Source organism: Euphorbia lathyris, chromosome 2, assembly GCF_963576675.1.
Source record: "Euphorbia lathyris chromosome 2, ddEupLath1.1, whole genome shotgun sequence".
In the NCBI taxonomy this organism is placed as follows: Eukaryota; Viridiplantae; Streptophyta; class Magnoliopsida; order Malpighiales; family Euphorbiaceae; genus Euphorbia; species Euphorbia lathyris.
In genome coordinates this window covers 98,188,173-98,194,917 of record NC_088911.1, presented here as the reverse complement: position 1 = coordinate 98,194,917, position 6,745 = coordinate 98,188,173, and the positions used below count along the sequence as shown (strand labels likewise).

Sequence of the window (6,745 nt, the reverse complement as noted above, 5' to 3'; positions counted from 1 at the left end):
TAGTTTGAACAGTTATACCTCCCTTTTTAGGTACAACTTGTACCGGACTTACCCAACTACTATCCGAGATTGGATAGATAATACCTGCATCAAGGAGTTTTAGAATTTCAGTTTTCACCACTTCCTTCATGCTTGGGTTTAGGCGTCTTTGAGGTTGGGCCGTCGGTTTAACTTGTTCTTCCATGAAAATTTTGTGTGTGCAAATAGAAGGACTTATTCCTTTGATGTCCGCCAATGTCTATCCGAAAGCTTTCTTGTGATCTTTGAGCACATTAATCAATTTTTCTTCCATTTCACCTGTCAAAGAAGAAGAAATTACAACAGGTAAGTTTGAGTTTTCACTTAAAAATGCATATTTCAAATGAGATGGTAAGGGTTTAAGGTCTAATTCGGGTGGCTCTTCCAATGATGATTTGGGCCTCGGTTTGTCCCCTCGAACGATTTTCTCATATTGGTCACGGATCCACATGCAATCCTCGGGGTCATAAGTCAAGTTGGCAATTTCTCGATCTATCACGACCTCCTCTTGATTTAACCCGAGACCATTTAACATTACTTTTTCCAATGGGTCTTCACACATATCATTCTGAAAAACATCTTTAACAACTTTGTCTGTTATATCAAGAAAGTTACAATGGTCAATATTTTCGGAAGGATACTTTAAAGAATTGAAAACATTAAAAATCACTTCCTCATCTTGTAACCGGAGAATTAATTTCCCTTGTTGCACATCTATAAGTGTTCTCCCGGTTGCTAGAAAAGGACGACCTAAAATTATCGGGACTCGATCATCCTCCTCCATATCAAGAACAATAAAATCAGTTAGAAAAATGAATTTATCCACTTTAACCAACACATCTTCTACAAACCCTTTGGGGTATGCAAGAGAACGGTCGGCTAATTGTAAGGAAACCTTAGTGGGTTTCGGCTCTCCTAAACCCAATTTTCGAAAGATACTTAATGGCATGAGATTTATGCTTGCTCTAAGATCACATAGAGCTCTTTCGAAATACATACCACCGATAGTACACGGGATAGAGAAACTTCCCGGGTCCTTCAATTTGGGTGGTAGTTTATTGAGTAGGATAGCCGAACATCCTTCCGTTAATTTCACTGTTTCATTATCCTCCAATTTTCTCTTTTTGGAAAGTATATCTTTTAAAAATTTAGCATACATGGGCATATTTTCCAAGGCTTCCGCAAACGGAATATTTATATGTAATTTCTTGAAAATGTCGAGAAATTTGGAGAATTGCTTTTCTTGTTTCTCCTTGTTCAACTTTTGGGGAAATGGAATTTTTGTTTTGTAAGGTTGAACAAGTGGATCCGCAAAAAGCTTAGGAGGAGATGAATCTTGAGGTTGAGAAGTACTTACCTCATCCGTGGTATCTTTTACCTGTTTGCTCGGAGTCGATTGTAACTCTTTGTTGTTTCTCAATGTGATGGCTTTCACATGCTCCCTTGGGTTTGTTTCCGTGTTGCTTGGAAGGGATCCCATAGGACGTTCGGACATGGCTTTTGCTAATTGGCTTATGCTCGTTTCAAGCCCTTTTGTAAACGTCTCTTGATTTCTCTTCCACTCCTCCATACCTGCAAGACGAGATTCCATTTTTGCAAGAATTGTTACAATAGCCGAAGCTTCATCACCAACATTTCTCTTTTCATTAGGATTAAATCCGGGTGGAGGTCTTTGCGGATTTTTGCACATTTTGATTATTAGTCCATGAGAAATTAGGGTGATTTCTCCAACCATTATTGTATGTGTTGGAATAAGGATTAGATTGCTTAAAATTTCCCACAAAGTTTGCACTAGCGGTATCCCCAAGAAATGGGTTTGCCGCTTGACAATCCTCACTCTTATGTCCACTTAAACCACATAAATCACACAAATTATTTTGGTTCAAATTAGCCATTAATAGATCCAATTTTTTATTTAACTCATCAATACCGGATCTTGATGACGAATCAACCAAATATGTTCCCGCTCTTGTTTCGAGGTTCTTCTCCGCTTGCCAATGAGAGCACCTTTCCGCCAATTCTTGGATTAAATCATAAGCCTCCGTTTGGGTCTTCTTAAGGATGTTTCCACCTGCGGCGGAATCAATTGTGGCATAGTTAGCGGAAGATAAACCATTATAGAAAATACTAACCTATTGCCACTTCTCAAATCCATGATGTGGGCATTTCTTCAATAGTCGACGAAATCGCTCCCATGCATCATATAATGTCTCTCTCTCGGTTTGGCGAAAAGAACTTATCTCGTTTTTGTACATCGCCGTTTTAGATGGAGGGAAGTCCTTAGCTAAGAATTTCTTAACTAACTCATCCCATGTCCCAATGGATCCGGCCTCGAGAGAATCCAACCAGTCAGCTGCATCATCCCTTAAAGAAAAAGAAAACAATTTTAGTTTAATAGCTTCTGGTGGTACCCCATTTTGCTTAAGCATAGAACAATGTTTAACAAATTTATTTAAATGGGAGTTTGGATCTTCTCTCGGATCTCCGCCAAATTGACCGGAGTTTTGTATAAGTTGGATCATTGTCGGCTTAATCTCGAAGTTGTTTGCTCCAATGGTAGGTTCCACGATACTTGAATTCATGTCCAAACGGTTTGGAGTGAGTAGATCCATGATGGAACGTTCCTCTTGCGCCATGTTTGCTCTTCGATTAGCCAAGTTCCTGTGGAAAGTACGCTCAATTTCAGGATCGGGCAATAATAAAGGCCAACTTAAACTTCTTGTGTTCATAAAACAACAAAAATAAAAGAAAATAAAACGTCTAAATTAATAGAAGCTCGACTAGATTAATATTATAATTCTACTATCCCCGGCAACGGCGCCAAAAACTTGATGCGCGTTTTACGTATACGTGCATGTGAAGGCAAGTGTACCTTAGTCGTGTATCAAGTAATAAAGTGAAAGTAGAGTATCATTCCCACGAGGATGGTGATTATAAGTACTAATCTTTTTGCTCACTAACTATTATTTAAACAATCGAAAAGTAGAGTTTGTTCGACAACCAAGTTAAGACTTAAGCAAGAAGTGAAATAAAAATTACACAAATTAAGTGAGAGATTACTTATAATAAAAGAAACTAAGGCTTTTAGCTTCACTTAATCTATTTGCTTGGTAATAACACTTAACCCCTTTTAAGTTGTTTTATCCTTCTTAAGATGGCGATTTTTCTTATTAACTATTAGTTCTCGAGATTGGTTCTAAACTCTTGACTAATTACTTTCCCTTGGTCAGGCTCAAGTAATTAATCAAGAGAAGCATTAAGTCTTCTTAGTTCCAAACCTTCGATTTATTACTTTCCCTTGGTCCGACTCAAGTAATAAATCTAAGATTTGTAATAAGATTTAATCTAAACCTTTTTAACCTACTTTACCTTGGTCCGGCTAAAGTGATTACTTAAGATTCAAGAAAAACCGCTCAAGTAATTAGTTCTAAACTTTCGATTAATTACTTTCCCTTGGTCCGGCTCAAGTAATAAATCTAAGATTTGTAATAAGATTCATGAAAAACCTTGGAAAACCAATAAGCCACACTAAATGGTCATTAGGTCCAACTTATGAATTTTGATTAATCAATTTAATCACGATCAATATAAACGATTAATTATACCCAAGTAGAGAGTTGGCCCATCTCCTACAAGCATTAAGAATCATAAGTTAGTTCTTAAAAAGGATAAAGATAACTTAAATAGGTTAAACGTAATTACCACATGATTAAGGTTAAGATCCGCTTTTAGCCTTAGTTAAGGGGGTTTTAGCCCATGATTAGATTAAAACACACCTTAGTAAGATAGATAATGGAGTTCATAGTAATAAAAGAGATTAAAGTTTAGAAGAAACCGTAATGACGATTGTCGAATGAACTTCTTCGATAACTTAAAACTTACTTTTATTGAATGAACTCTTGCACAAACAACAACTTGAGCACAATAATAACAATTATAATAACACAAACAACTGATTTTTGAAGAGAAAAATCAGCAAAGTAACATTATAGAGGGAGAAGTTAAGCCTAAGCTTGGCGTGTCTTCAAATGGCACTCAATGCCTCCTTTTATAGTAAAATGGCACACATAATTCCAAAGACCAAGTCATCCTTATGGCCTCCCACTCCTTATCATCTGAATTTAGCATTTAAGAGAGTATGGGGGAAGATTTTAATAATTTAGGAGTTGAAATGTGTAAAGATGTGAAAGGAATCTTAGGCTTCAACATATTCATCAACTTTAGATAATTTTCTGGGCCTGATTCACTTCGAATTTGGAGATGATTATTATTAGTCATTTGTTCATCTTTCTCTTAGCTTTCCAACTCATTTTGAATCGCCTCAATCCGAGTCCGTATGAGGGAGATAAGTTGAAAATACGAAAATATGTCAAATCTGTCCTAGTGTGAACAATTGGACTTTATCTTACAGCACCTATCCACGACGAAGTGCATGCTGGGTGTCGCTAAAATTCCTTTTTTCTGGTCCCTTTTACTCCCGAGTTGCCGCCCTAAGCCCCGACTTGGTTATTTGTGCCGAAAACCTTACGAAAGTGCCTAGAAAACACACAAATTGGCTTAGATACATAAAATGAAGAAAATATACAAAAACCATTATTAAAATTTATTAAAATGGTACAAAATAACTAGTAATTAAATACTAAAAATGCTATAAATTACGACGATAACAGTTGGCCAATGAGATTCTTGCATCTTCTGTCTACGGCAGTGCTCAGCAGCTTTTCGTCAGATGAACAGAATGTTTCGACATTTACGTTCCAGACAGCTCCTGCGCATTCTGAACTTTACCCAAAGTAGAAATACTTTGTCTAGAAGTTGGTTCTGTTCTGCCGCTGACCTGACTGCATTGTCGCTCAACTCAGCAGCTTCCTCTTGAAGCTTTTGTTAGAAGGCTTCTCGATCCTTCTTCATGCTGAGTCGTCGTTTTACTTGATACGACTGCGTTTTAGCTTCTTGGGCCGTGAGGTCTTGATTTGTTGACTTGGGCTTGACTTCCACTTATGGGCCTTTAGACTTTTTATCTTAATGTCTTATAAGTCAATAAACTCAACATTGAACAAACACATTAGTTGTGAATAAATCAAAGCATTTAAATTAAATGTGTTAGAATATTTTTTATCAATTACTTTAAATAATTTTGTCAAATCAAAATCATGTGGAAAGGTGTTTCAACAAACTCCCCAATTTTGATGTTGGCAAAAATATTCAATTGAAGAACTCAGTGTTGAGCTCCCCCATGATAGTTGACCTTATATTACTCAGGATACTCCCCCGTAAGGGTTGAGCTACTGACTTAGTTTTACTTTAAACATTTCAAGGTTTAATCAAGTAAGTCTAAGGTCAGTTTTCAGAGATAGGTCAGCTCATGGAATATATTCTTTTTAACTCAGTTTATGCGGAAGATTTAGATATCAGAGAGCGCTGAGTATATCTTTGTTCAATGTGTTTAAGAAGACATATAAAAGAGGTCAACTTATAGATCAACACAGCATACAATCATAGAGCAATGTAGACAATTAACACAGTTGATTTAATGAAGATGCGTTAGAGTTTATAACAAAACATAAGTAAGCATCACATAAAATTGGTCAGTTTTGAAAGGGTAGATGCATGCATAGTTTTGTATTCAGGGTCAGCACAACAAAATTCATAAGGGAAAGACTACAAGTTTATAAAATCTAAGTCTAGCAATCCTAGCCAAGCTATTTTTTCTTGTAGTTGAGTTGGGCTTCATGCTCCTTAGCTTTTCCTTTTCCCTTGAATTTCTGCTGGCTTCCTGATGCTTCCCCTGAATGTTGAGTTCTTTGAGCTTGTTCTTTCTCCCCCGTTTTGGCACCATCGGCAGGAGGAGGAATGAAGGTGTCTTCAAGGGCAGCATGAGTTAAGCGTTTAAAGAATGCCTTAAGCCTGCGCGTGCTTTCATTAATGCCATAAAAAACAGGAACACCCTCATCCAAGACAGAACGTGGAATCCTGATATCCGAGGCACTGAGCATACTCAGGATGTATGCTTGAGACTTTCCAACCCAGTTTATACTGTCAGTGAGCATGGCAAATGCTTGATGAAACATCTTTAGCAAGGACGTGTCAAAATACTGACGTTGAGCATTTGAGTGGCGCACGTGGTTGAAAGTAACTCGAGAGTACTTCAGAATTTCATTCGTTTTGAGTTGGTCAGTTTCCATCTCTTCCTTACTCAAGTTGAGTAGACAGACAACCTCACTGATTTGCTCAATTGAGCATTGGGAGGAGGAAGAGAGTTGCTCATTTGTTCTGGCTTGCTCAGTGTGAAGCTGGTTAAAGAGTTGATGAACTTCAGCAGAAGTTGCATACATTGTGTTCGCAGCTGATAGTTGATGAAGTTGACCCTGTAGAGAGTTTATGTGATCGACCATGGTCAGTTGGAGTTCAGCCAGCTTTGTTATTGATTCCTGTCTGGGCTGTTGAGACTGAAGTGAAGTCATGACACTCAGAAGATCCTTCAGACCTTTGATTTCTATGAGAATCTGAGTGACAGACGAAAGCTGAGTTGGCTCAACAGGAACTGACCCAGCGGCATCGGTACTTGTTTGATGGAGGTCCTGGAGTAGAGCTTGAGCTGAGTCAATGATTCTTCGACCAGACTTAGAGGCATTCAGATATGAGAAGGATCCATCATTATTTGGCCCAGTTGCCGGAGTATGAGTAGAACCGGATGGAGGATGTGTTTGGTTCTGCTCAATGTTAG

At 37.8% G+C, this 6,745-nt stretch overlaps 1 non-coding gene across 1 annotated transcript; it reads left to right on the top strand.

Annotated features, from left to right (window-relative positions):
* The first annotated feature begins 2,166 nt into the window (after positions 1–2,166).
* Positions 2,167–2,273, top strand: LOC136221324 (small nucleolar RNA R71). Its single transcript, XR_010685097.1, has one exon. It is a non-coding gene; the product is annotated as a small nucleolar RNA R71 (small nucleolar RNA).
* The last annotated feature ends 4,472 nt before the right edge of the window (positions 2,274–6,745 follow it).